Source organism: Tympanuchus pallidicinctus, unplaced genomic scaffold (genome assembly GCF_026119805.1).
Source record: "Tympanuchus pallidicinctus isolate F22 unplaced genomic scaffold, pur_lepc_1.0 scaffold11, whole genome shotgun sequence".
NCBI lineage: Eukaryota > Metazoa > Chordata > Aves > Galliformes > Phasianidae > Tympanuchus > Tympanuchus pallidicinctus.
In genome coordinates, this window is record NW_026294627.1 from 10,250,763 (window position 1) to 10,265,028 (window position 14,266).

The following is a 14,266-nucleotide window of genomic DNA, read 5'->3' on the forward strand; positions in this document are numbered from 1 at the left end:
AGTCTTCACACCAAAAAGATCCTTCATGCAGTCTTTCTACTCACATTCCCAAAAACAAGCATACAGTTCCAAGGAGATGTAAAATACTACACTTGATTCAGTTTCAGCAAGACATGTTCTTTGAAACACAAATCTAATTTAGTTTGTCTGAAAGTCCTTCCATCCAGCTTCCACACCATCGAATTACATGCTTAGGAAGCTATGCAACAGGTCTTACTACTGTGCCGAGTAGGGTAATTGTGTTTTTGTGGTATCAGTCTCCCTCCACTGAAATCAATGCAAGACGCTCCTGTTTGTTGGCCTACAACTGTAGCATCACAATTAAATTCTCTGCAGTACCTATTTGAATCAATAAGGGGCCAAGAGGTCTTGACAAGCTATATTTTTTCTACTATTGACTTTGATGACTAAGCTGGTGCCCTGGTGTCTGACCACTGATTCTATGAGAGGGATCTGTCAAGTTGGAGGCCAATTTTGTGCTATTAAACACATCAGAGTTTGTAATTAAAGAAAATGTCAGAGTGCCACATTTTTCATCATAAAGCAAAGCAATCCTTCTACCTGCATTAAAAAGAAAATGAATGGTACAGATGCACTGGAGATATATGCACTATTTTTTTAATTTTTCTTTTATAGACTACATTGAAACTTTAATCATGATAATTATCATTCCACTGTGTATGGAAGATGATTTACTTTTATTTCTCCTGAATTTAAAAATTTAACAGACCATTTTATGAATTATTTTTTTCAATTGCATGATCCGGCCCCATTTACTGTTAATTAAAGTGATTGATAAAATACATTTTAAAGTAAATACACCAATTTCAACAAGTCTTTTCTTTATGATTCAAAGATGACCAAATGTTGATCAGCCCCAACTCACTTTTGTGTTAAGTAACATGAATTAGAATTTTTAAATTATGTCCAGGGCATTTGACAGAAGCATGCATATCTATGAAAGCAGAAAAATGAATTACTTCAAATTCAATTTTTTTTTCTCATCATATGTCTTGAAATGCTACAACACTTGTTTCCTATACATGATAATATATGTTTAGGATGTCTATGAAAATATGTGCTACTGACTTCTAGAAAGCTCTTATCTGCATGCAGTTTAAATTATAATTTAAGACAGGTAGCATAATTTTTAGGAGAAATATACTGATTTCTTGAAGAATTCTGACCTACTGTCAATTTCCAAATACAGAAACTGATTTGAAATTGTTTAATAATATTATAGTGATTTCTCATTCTGATTTTGTGATTTTTTTTTTTTTTTTTTACTGGATTTGGCAATAAATTAAGGTTCGTGTGTACGTGTCTACGAAAATACATACCAGTAAATCCAGTAAAAGAGCTATTAGCTCAGCAAACTAGTTGCTCGAAGTAAAGGAGAAACTTGATAAATAAAAATAAATTTGAACTTTGAAATAGGGAAAGAGACACAGAGATATTTAGCAGAGAGTCATTTGAAGAAATTATTTTCGAAGGGAAGTCATCTATTCCAATCTGTGGCTCAAATCAGGACTAGCTTCAGCTTCTCAGAGTTCTTCAACTCACATTCAGGAATTACCAGAAAATGTTGAATATCAATATAGGTTTTGAATATCAAAATAGGTTTTGAAGTCTTAAGACACTAAATACTAGTATCACATCACATCAGGAAAATCTGAACTTTCTATAACATGTCTGGAGATGAGAGGATGGTAGATGTCAGGCCTTTCTTCATTTGTCCAAGGTCACACAGAGATTTCTTGTCATAGCAGGGTGTTTAACATGTCTGACCCTGAAAGTTTTGTTTTCTAGAACTTGCCATTTGCATTTCAATTTTCACAACTTTTCTTAGAGTAGCTTTCTGAGGAATTATACTGAAATTTCTTTGAATTGACTACAATGCTTTTAAGTTATTTATTTCTTAGGAATGCCCTATTTTCACGACATTGTATTGTAATAACATCAATAACATCATTCATGTACTAGAATATCCTAAAGATTTTTCTCAACAGTGCTTTTGCCTTAAAACACATATTCCAATAGAATTCTAGGTCATTTCTGAAAATATGAAAAGGAATTAAAATTTCTTAGGAATTACTTTATTAGCTGATTGCAGAAACTTTTATAGTTTAAATAACAGTACATTAATTTTATTGGGCAATTAATACTATTTTGGAGTCTTGAAAGATATATACAGAAAGAAAGTATATTAATAGATTGATAGATCTCTATAATGATAAGCAAGAAATTTGCTTATCATTAATGTTTTGCTAGAAATATTTAGTAATACTACAGAAATGCATTACCTGTTATTCGAGTTTTTTTAAATTGCCAATTTTTATCACTGTTGCTTTCTATTTACATTTTCTTCATCTTGGCAAACTCCTTTGATCTAAAACCTGGCATGTTTAATGCTACCAGAAAAGTTTGGCAAAGCTTGAAGACAACTGACAAATAATAAGTATTACAAGAAGTATAAGTATTATTCAAATGTCCCCTAACTGTAAAACTGAGCTTACTTAGTGTTCCCATTATTCATTCAGGAGTAATTTTCTACTGGAGTATTATATTTTCCATGGATTTTTATCTCAAAATTTGTATTCCAGATAACTGGCAGCATATATACACTGAGCTTGCTCTAATTAAATGTCTTTTCTGTTAGGCTCGTGTAAATAGTTTTCTCAGTGGAACTGAAAATTGATAATCTGACAGAATATGATGCTGTCACTATCTTTAAATATATATTAATTTCCAGAAACTCCTGTAAAGATAATCAAATCTGTCTGTTTTGACTAATTGGAAAATAAAATTTTGTATGCTTATCCCCATTTTTTGTAAAGTGTTTTGAGAATGACAGTTAAAAAAATATGAAGCACATATTACAAACCACTTTCCAACTCAGATAATGTCAGAAAAGAGTAATTCAAAGCTTACCTTGCTTGGATGTTACTGAAGGGTCAAAATTTGAGATATTTTAATTGCTTTCACTTCTCCTTTGACTTTCAAAAACTGTTAAAGAAATAAAAGCTTGAGAAGTAATAAACTGAGAACAGTGTTAAGATTTCCTGTCTAAATATAAAGGTATTTGATTCAATTTGTATAGCAATATAAAAATTTAATCTCTTATTCTTAGTTGTTTTTCCATTAAAATAAAGATTTTTAAAAAATCTATCTTACAATGTTCTGAAAAAACAAACAAACAAACAAACAAAAAAAAACAGATTACAGGTATATGGTGTATATCTAAATGTAAAGAATATATGCTACTATCTGCATTTTAACAACTCTTTCTACAATGAACCTCAGAAGTGAGAAGTCTTATGATTACAGAGAATTTGATGTGGCAATTTACAGAATGAAAGAAGATCAACGGATAGACAAGACAAAAAAAGGTTTGCTTTCAAATTAGAACTGGCATGCCTGCCCTGACTCTAGTAGTTTTCAAGTTCTATCCACAGTACTTAGTGATGCTAATTGTTTATGATCATGGAATCATAGAGTCATAGAATGGCCAGGGTTGAAAAGGACCACAAAGATCATCCAGTTTCAATCCCCCTGCTATATTCAAGGCCACCAACCACTAGACCAAGCTGCCCAGAGCCACATCCAGCCTGGCCTTGAATGCCTCCAGGGACGGGGCATCCACAACCTTCTTGGGCAACCTGTTCCAGTGCATCACCACCCTTTGTGTGAAATATCTAATCTAAATTTTCTCCTAATATCTAATCTAAACCTCCCCTGTCTCAGTTTAAGACCATTCCTCCTTGTCCTATTGCTATCCACACTCATAAACAGCTGTTCCCCCTCCTATCTGTATGCTCCCTTCAAGTACTGGAAGGCCACAATGACATCTCCCCAGAACCTTCTCTTCTCCAAGCTAAACAAGCCCAGTTCCCTCAACCTTTCTACATAAGAGAGGTGCTCCAGCCCTCTGATCATCATAGTGGTCCTCCTCTTGACCCACTCCAAGAGCTCCACATCTTTCCTGTACTGGGCATGATATCTACATTCCAATTATATAAGCACAATTAGTACAAGTAGAGGAAAAATTCTTCACACATCACAAAGGTAATAGTAATTTAATATAGATTTATGGGCATAATTTGGAGTAAATCATACCTTCATCCAAGAATTTGTGCTGCCATTGAAAGATGGTCGTTCTACTACTTCAACTCTCGTCTAATGAAAATATGTTAATTAAAGTAGAATTAATTGAAAAGACTAGGAAAAGTTCAGATTAGTTTTACTGGAATACCAAAATCAATTCATTTTTTAGAATGTATTTCAGATTCTTAACCACTTTCATTAATTTCATAGGTGTACATTATATTGCTGCTATTTGCTAAAACCCATAAGTAAAGTATATTTTGAAGTCATTAAAAAGGTCATCCAGGATAAGTCATCTACTTGTTTCACTACTGTTGTTAGCTACCTTGAAACCTGAATGGTAGTATGGCATATGCATTTATCCTTGCAATAATGGAATTTCATATATATATTTTTTATTGTGATAATATATGCCACATGTATTTAAATAGTGATTTTATGAAAAAGAAAAAGGAAGAGAAAGAGAAAGAGAAAAAAAGAGAAAGAGAAAGAGAAAGAGAAAGAGAAAGAGAAAGAGAAAGAGAAAGAGAAAGAGAAAGAGAAAGAGAAAGAGAAAGAGAAAGAGAAAGAGAAAAAGAGAAAAAGAGAAAAAGAGAAAGAAAAAGATATGCCATAGATAGAGTAATTTGGTTGGATAAAATATGTTCTGGAGAACTGGTTATTAATGGATAGTCTTGGATTTATAGAAAGACCTGTGCAGAAAATCTATTAGTATATCTTTTACTGTTTTTTACTAGTACTAGCTTTCCATTGAGAAATAACTAGGAACTTTTTAGTTCTACGCTTTCACGGGCACACACATAAGCACACTTCTATATCTGCTCACTTTGTAACTGTGCTATTTTGTGCAGTCAAAATAAATTCAAATAATTTTCATTTGTCATAACCCAGTAGTTTACTTTTTCACTTACACAGGAAAAAAAAAAAGATGTGCTCATCCTACATAATGATGATGGATCAATATTTTAAAGTAAAGAATTTAAGGAAAACAATGCATTGGAACACAGATTTTCTAAAGCGATATAATATTTATATATCTATATAAAGCAAATATTTAGTTATAGGAATGTATTAATTGTTGCAGCTCTGAGTTCTTTAATTCACTTATAAGTCTGCTCTTTCTACAATATTTACTACACTGTTTGCGCAGCAAGCTAATTCCTTGAAAATTCCCAGAAGTGTTAGAATTTTTTTTTCCTGTAACCAGGACAAAAGTGGCATATCCTTTCAAAAGGGTTCAACTCCAGTTCTAAGAAGATATTCTGCTGCTGCTGCTGCTTTCATTAATCTACTTTAGATTTCATTTCTGTCTGCTAGTGTGACTCAACTTGTACATAAAAGTGTTATAAATATTGATGATAATTGTTAAACATGATATAGTGTTCCATGTTAGCAGCTCAGATACTCAGGAGATAATTCTCTTCCCTGGGAAATCTCAATCAATCACAAGAAGTCCCCTGTCAAGGGAGAGGAGAGAGGAAGGGGAAAATGGAAGGCACAAGGAAATTCAAAGGGGAAGAGAAAAGCAGGGAAAAGACATTTTGATTCTAAACGCTAGCACAGTTTTGATGTACATAAATAGCCTGGTCATTCTTTTCTGACTGTTTTACAGTGTGCTTTTAATATAAGCCGGTCATATCTGTGGTCACATCAAATGAGACATAGCTATGAAGCTGAGGCAAGTGATTCTCCCTCTGTATTTTTCCCTGCTGAGAAATGAGCTGGAGTACTATTCTATTCACCTCTGGGCCCCCAGCAAAAGAACAGTTAGAGTGGTTCTGAGAAGGGCTACCAGAATGCTGAGAGGGATGGAGCACCTACTCTGCTGAATAAATACTGAGAGAGCTGGAGTTGCTCAGCTAGGAGGAGTGAAGACTCCTTGAAGGCATGACTTTTTTGATATTCTTATGTGGAGCCAGGCGTTGGACTCAATGATTCTTATGGGTTCCATCCAACTCAGAACGTTCTATGATTCCATGATTCTCTCATTTTGTGATTTTGTGAATGTATTGATATGAATATAAAAATGAAGAATCGGCAATTTCTAAATAGATAATCAGATTATCACAGAATGATTGAGGTTGGAAGTGACTTCTGTGACATAGACTTCTATGTTCATCTGCTTCAACCCTTGTTCCATGCACAGAGCAGGGTGCCCAGGGACACTGAGAAGAAATTAAAAAGAAAGGAAAAACATGAAAACACACAGAAGCACTAGTATGTGCTTAGCAGGGCCAGCAATTTCATCTGACTTTATAAAGAATTTCCAGATGTAGCAGTATTCCCTCCCATTTACTTCAGGTTCAATCACAGGTGAACTTCTAAGATGAATGGACAGCAGCAAGGGAAGGGGAATGGAGATGAAGATGTTCAGAACACCATGCATGAGGAGAAAGAAAGATGTAAAGAGTTTTCTGGGACAGACAGTTGCCCTATTTGCACCTGTGTAGGATTTATCTGGGTTCAAATACTAGTGTGGGTTTCAGTCATGTTTCTTTTTTTAATTATTATTTTAAATAATATCTTTGGCATTCATTCTTCAGTAGTTTTAAACCTAGGATTTGGTCCAACCAGCACATTTTGTCTATCACAATTTTAACACAACTTTAATTAAAATGGTATTTTTAGCAAGAAATTTTTTCTGTGCTTAAAACATTCAAAGCATGTGTCATCTGCTCCCAAGCCTTCAGTTAATAAATATATAATTTATTTATAATTTATTAATAAATAAATACTCTCTTGATCCTCCTCAGATTTTTAGGCAACTGATTGTAACATTTATTTCTGATTTGTATGTCATTTACTCCACCTGTTTAATTTTCATAGAACTGTAGCATCTGTGTGTCAATACTCAGTGTACTTTATTCATATTAGATTTCAGGAGAAAGTGCTGTAAATGACATAACAAAGCCACAGTGGACACCACCAGTGAAACTTTCTTCCCTCTGCAGTTTCAAGGTACTGCAAAGCAACTTCCTCTAGATTAGCGGGTGCTTTAGTTTCTTTTTGTCCTTTGTTAATTACAAGCACTGTGTATTGTCTGATCTTTACTCCCGCATTGCCCATTCTCTTGTGGTTTACTAAGCAATGCTATTTTCCTTGCACTTTTAATAGACCACTCTTCTCTAATTGAAGGATCTCTGCTATCTGAGAAGCAGCATGTTCCCAAATAAAAGTGCAGTGACAAGCAGGAGACTTAATTTATTATAATATTTATGCAATGACTCACTGTTTGACTTTGTGCAAATCACTTAGGAGATCCAAATTTACTGGCACCTGCGCAAAGTTTGGGTGTCTCCATTGTTTTTATCTACCACAGAATTTTGTTCTGAGAGTGCTCAATGTAGAGAACAGCATTTAAAGGCAGTAATAGTGACAGGTGTTTCATGTACTCAAAAATCAGGATACCATTAAAGTGTTTCAAAGTCAGCATCTTAAAACACCAGGTGATTCCAAGCATATATTTTTAACGTTGCCTTGAATAATTTCCCCTATCTGCAGATAGGAAATAATAGCCCTCACAAGATCTACTGATTGCAAATTTTTGCAAAACTTTTCAGTGTTGCTTGTGTTACAGCACAAGACATTTACTCAGCCATATTAGTATTATTAAATTACATGTACTGGAAACATTTCAAACAAGAACAGATGGAAATAATCCAGCTGAAACTTAGACTCAGTTTATTCGACTGTGGCCATTTGCCAGGACTTTTGATAAACAAAATTTAGTCAGTCACTGCACATGGATTCATGCTGTTGGGTACCTTATGAGTTGAAACAAAAAGTTAATTAGTTATAAACCTACTTCTCTTCCTAAAAAAGTGACATACATCTGTGAAAAATCATTTGTGGTTGCAAAAGGGAAATAAAGACTCCTGTTAAATAGAGTTGAGAGTAAGTATTTCGCCACAATTTAAAATAATCCAAGCAAATAGATGTAAAAGATGTTATGCTCAGAGGAGCTCATCATGATATGATTACTTACATTGGCAACCAGCAATGACAGTGCACTAGTTACCAAAAGGCATTGGCTTTCTGACAGTGACAGCAGCAGCAGTTTCGGGAAACATCTTTGGTCACAAGTTGCAGCAATGTGGCCTTGTCTGTGAATATGAAGATCTTGTTGGAGTGAAGCTTGATAGCAGTGAAGAAATTTGGTCAGAGTTTCTTTCTGTCATCACTGTGACCACTTTACTTCATCAGAGCAAACATAATTGCATGATAGTACATTTATGGAAGATTAAACTGACAAGAAAACGCATTAAAAAAAAAAAAAGAAAAAGATTAAACTCAGTAGAAAAGTTATAGTGTAAATTATGATTTGAAGAAATACAATCCTAAACTTTAGTTGTGTGCATAAACCATACACACAGCATGGTTTTATTCATCATTCACCTTCCACAGGCTTTCCTGTTGTTGATAGAGAAGCAGAAACAGAAGCTAAGCATGAAACCAGATGTAAACATTTGCCCACTGGACAGATTATCTAGATTATCTTTTTTAGGATCTGTGTGACAACACATTAGTAAGAAATATCTTGTAGACACTGAAACGAGAGGCAAAATTTATGTGGCTTGTGGACATCAAGACATCCTGTAAATGTAGTGATGAATCTGTTGCTATCGCCTTCTTGACCACAAGGGCACATGGTTGCTCATCGCCAACCTGTAGTCCACCCAGGTCCTTCTCTGCAGAGCTCATCTCCTGAAGGTCAGCCCCTAGCCTGTACTGATGCATGCAGTTATTCCTCCCCAGGTGCAGGATTTTACACTTGCTCTTGTTGAACCTCATCAGGTTCCACTCTTCCCAACTGTCCAGGTCTCGTTGAATGGCAACACAGCCTTCAAGTATGTCAGACAATTCTCCCAGCTTTAAATCATCAGCAGATTTGCTGGTTCTATCTGTTTATCCAGATCACTGATGAAGATGTTGAACAAGATTGGACTTAGACTCAGAACCAATTCCTGGGGAGCATTGCTAGTTACAGGCTTCTAACCAGACTCTGCACCACTGATGTCAACAATCTGAGCTCTGCCAGTCAGACAGTGCTCAATTCACCTCTCTGTCCACTCATCTATCCCGTATTGTCATCTATCCCGCATTGTCTAAGTTTCATAGCAAGGATGTTTTGGGAGATAGTGTCAAATACCTTGCTGAAGTAAAGTTACACAACATCACTGCTCTCTCCTCATTTACTCAGTCATTGATGACACTACAGGAGGCTATCGGTTTGGGGGTTGGAACTATATGATCCTTGAGGTCCCTTCCAACCCGGGTGATTCTGTGTGATTCTGTGATTCTGTGTGGTCAAGCATGATTTCACTTTGGTTCCAATCCAGATTGACTACACCTGATAACCTTCTTCTCTTCCAAATGCTTTCAGATGACATACAGAACAAGTTGTTTCATCACTTTTCCAGGGATGGAGGTGAGGCTGACTAGCCTGTAGTTCCCTGGATTCTCCTTCTTGCCCTTTCTGAAGACTAAAGTGACATTGGCTATCCTACAGTCTCCATGCACTTCTCCAGTTTGTGAGGACCTTTCAAAAATGATAGAGAGCAGTTTAGCAATCACCTCTGAATTCTCTCAGCAAATGTGCATCCCATTGGGACCCATGGATCTGTGTGCACTGATTTTGTCTAGATGCTCTCTGTCCAGTTCTACCTCGATCAATGGAAAGTCTGCCTTTATCCAGACACTCTCTCCTACCTCCAGGGTCTGGGATTCCTGAAGGATAGTCTTAGCAATAAAGACTGAAGCAAAGATGGCATTCAGAATCTCTGCCTACTTAGCATACCCTCTTAACAAAGCATTCTTTTCATTTAGTACAGTACACACATTTTCCCTAGTCTTCCTTTTACTGTTGACATTCCTAAAATCTTTTCATGTTATCCTTTACCTCCTCTGTATGGTTTAGTTCCAAGAGGGCCCAAGCCTTATTTCTTGCATCCCTACAGGCCCTGATAAAATTCCTATATTCTTCCCAGATGAGCAGGCCCTTTTTCCAAATCTCATGGATTTTCTTTAAGTTCATCCATGAGTTCCTGCATTGTATAAAAAAAATAGTTTTTAATATTATTTATCACCAAGGATAATGCATATGTTTGAATCAAATTGTTAGATTCACAGGTTTTTTAAAAATATTCCTGGATATTGAGTCTTTTTACTACAGAAGGCAAAAAATCACTCTCAGGGTCATAGTCTGCTGCTCAGAATGTGGCATGTATTATCCTCTTTCGCTTACTCAACTTGTGTCTATAGGTAACAAATCCTAACCACTGCAGGATATGGCTTTTAGTTTTTAAGGGGAATTATTTTCTTGTTATGCATTTTAGTTTGGATTAAACTAAGCTTTTATTGAGATCACCAAACTACTGCCCATCACACAAGTATGGAATTGGTTTCACATTTTCAAGTATAAATACTCTGCTAAGCTCCATGAAAATACATAATTACATAATTAATTCCTGTATGGATAAACATAAAGCAGAAATTAAAGGATAGTATGAGTTGTGAAAAATCTCAGAGTAGTTTTAAGTGCTGAAGCTCTATTGCAAAATATTTCATCTTTTAAATCGGTGAAATGTGACAGCCTGTATATTAATCAGTGCAGTTGCTGAAGAGTCTGAGAAGCAGTTTATTGCCTTTAAGACTTATTGGTGTAACTACCCTTGTGTTCCTTTTCAGATTCCCTTTTAATCTTCACCTGTGAAGGCTGTGTGGTATCAGCAATAGATGAAAGCATAAAAAAAGCCCAAACAACAAAAACCAAACATAGAAGATATTAAATGGAAAGCACTGCACCAAGAACTCAAAGGCAATCTCAAAACATTCTTGATGGAACTGCCTGTTTGTTTTTTTTTTTCTTTTTAGAAAAAGCATATTCTTCAGTGTAGTCTAGAATATAAGGAATCCCAGTGGGCACTTGGTAACACAGTTATTTTGATTTTAATGGAAACTGTATTTGCTGAGGAGGGTGCTATCTGCCTTGTAGTTCACTGGGTAGCCTGGTGCAGCAGCAGGACAAAGGATATGGAGTAATTCTCACCTGTAGTACAGACACAGTGAGACCTGCTTTGACTATCTAGTTATTCCTGAAGTTTCCTTAGGAACGATGTGGAGGCACTATATTTCTTAAAGAGGCTTCTTTCTTATACATAGCTGATGTTGCCCTGTCACGTTTTCAAATTTGTCAGTATCTGCAAGCTCACTTGACTCAACAGGAGAGAGGCTAAATGAAGTGGGAGGAAGGTTTAATTTAACTACTTCCAGAAGCAAAGTGAAATTACTGAATAGGCAGGTGAGAAAAAGTTAACTATTTTTCTGAACAGTGCTGCATCAGAGGTAGTAAATTTGTTTAATAGATGGAAAAGGGCAAGTCAGTCATCAGAATGTGCTAAGAAAAAATGAAGGGTATTGTACTTATATATGAAATGAAAGTGTAGAAAGGAATCACTTTCCTGTGAGAAGACAAAAGCAGGATAAAGAGCTGTACTATTTTTAGTGCGGTAACTAGAATTGTAGCTATATTTTTCTACCTACCTACAGCAGATCTCAATCAAATATCTCTCTAAACCTATTACCTCTCCATGTCCCTCTCCTACCTTGCCCTTCTACAATATTTTATAAATTTATCACTGCTTCCCCTTTGTAACATATAAAAATGCACTGATTCTTAAATGGGCATCAAAAGGCATGTAATCTGTCTTGTCTGAGGTTCACTGGCAGACTGCACAGCCCCACAGTGAGCTATTCTTCATGGCCTTCCTGCATAACCTTTTTGTGGATACTGATTCCACACCTCTCTTCTGCTCTAATTTCCTGTTCACCCTACAGCATAGCATCTATTTGTCACAGAATGTGGGAAAGTATAAAACTCTGCCGCTGGAGTACTCTAAGGATTGCAAATAGCCAAAGAAAGGTTTGAGACCTTTGAGTGTAATGGGCTGTAAAAGTAAAAGCTGTGATTTATAGTTTCTTCCAGTTACTGAAACCTAATGACCAGCCCACCTTATGTGGAATTCAATGATGTGAAGATGTTTATATCTAATAAGAAGTTTGAATAAATTGTGGTCATTCTCCTTTTCCTTTTAATGCATCATATTTTTCTGTCATTGTTCAACCTTTTTTGCACAACGATTTTTGTGACCTTCAGTTCAAAGCTGAAAATAATATACACAGATTTATTATTTTAAAAGCAAAATAGATGAATTATTCCTGTTTCTTCAGCTTAAATCAGTCTAAAAGTGAAAAATATTAATATATAGGCATATAGATATCCATAAATACACAATAAAAGTGTATGTCATACATGCACACACAGATGTTGGATATATACCACTGTAATTTATGTAAGAGAAAGATTAATGATTAATCAGATTAATAAAATACAGGAATTGGTTCCAAAAGGTATTGTGACAGTGTGAAATTATTATGTGCAGTTTATTTTTATGGAGAAAGAAAAGAGACATGCCTTATATGTAAATTCTATATTTGTTCTATTATTGTTATTTATTATTATTATATAATTCAAAAACTAACTGTCTCCTTGAGGCTTTCTCATTAGTCCTTATTAATGTTTTAAGCAGAATAGGTAAGAAAAGAGCACTATTAGGAGGAATAAGCTGAAATTGCCCTTTATGCTCTCTTGATATCTACCTCTTTCATATCGTTAAGTGCAGTTTTCTTACATCACCTGAATGCAAAGCTTGGTTTCATTCAGGAGTATGGCTAGTTCTCACAAACCTCAGCCCGCCAAAAGGATTCAATTACTTTTTCCTCCACATCAAAGATGCTTTGAGGCATTTTTATATATTTGCCTGCAATTTTTTATACTTGCCACAACTTGCTAATTCTTCAGCGGTTTTCAAGTGAATACTTCGTCTGAATTTAGCACTTAATATGCAATGAATAAAATCCTACAAAAACTTGACTGTTTTCTACATGGTGAGCATCACAGAAGTGTGAGCAGCCTGCCTTCATCCTACCTCACAAATCTAAATGGTTATTGGTCTGCAGACATGTCTTTGAATCTTTCAAGTAGTGTGGGATTCAGTAATATCTATGGAATTGGTAGTTACATCTACCACAATGTCTTTGGTTGAAGAACTTTAGACATATAATGTGGTACCTAACAATAACATAGACATCTATGAGTAGGAAAGGCAATTAGAATGTCTGTCACATTTATTTATTTATTTACTTATTTATTTATTTATCTATATTAGGCCTAAAATTATGTAATAGATATAGTTCCCAGCTGCTGACTAATTCCCAGGAAAAAGGCTTATGTAGAGAATAATTGGAACAGGAAAACATTCTTGTGACTCCTTTCATTAGGATAAAGCACTGAGAAAGTCAAGGCACAAGAAAAACAGGATTCAAAAAAAAAAAACAACAACTTGTTTTAAATGATTTTGCTGTATTTACTGTTTAGTCAGTTAAGGCTGTTGCTTCAGGAAAAAAAACAACAACAACAACAACAACAAAAAACTCTTTTTCAGCCCCCATATGAAAGTTAATTAACCCAAGAGCTCACATACTGTCACAACAGTGGGATGATTTTTTTTTCTTTTGTAATTGAAGATGCTAACAATTGTTGAAATTCACTAAAACAGTTGTGTTTTCTCTAGTGTTGCCAATTTAGCTTAACGGCTGGCTATTGGGGTAGAAAAAATTAATTCAAACAATTAGTTTAAGGGAGTATTATGCTGTGTTTTTTAGGAGGATAAGCTAAATGGTGACACATGCCTATAGCATCATTTCAAATGTCTCATTTGAAAATAAATAGATTAGTAATAGTTTTACTTGTATGTTATCTGTAAAAGGCTACTTATTAATATTAAGATGATATGGAAAATCATCTTTGGAAAAATACTCATGAGATCCATTAAAATCCAAAGAAAAAATATTTTAAATCCTTTTCATTTTGTCGTGACACAATAAACATGTAAAGTTTCCTTTCTCTTCTAAATACTACTCCTTTTTTATAGGATAGCAAATCATGGAATCATAGAATCATACGATCATTAAGGTTGGAAAAGGCCAGTAAGTTCATCTTGTCTAACCATCAGCCTTCACTACCATGACAACTAGCCATCACCTCTCAGTGCCATATCTACACATTTTTTGAACACCTACAGGGACAGTGAATCAAATACTT

General features: G+C 35.0%; 1 protein-coding gene across 3 annotated transcripts in view; it reads left to right on the top strand.

Moving 5' to 3' along the window:
* Nucleotides 1-14,266, top strand: part of CNTN5 (contactin 5) — a 579,795-nt gene that overhangs the window by 155,707 nt on the left and 409,822 nt on the right. The gene's annotated exons all lie outside the window — the stretch shown is intronic.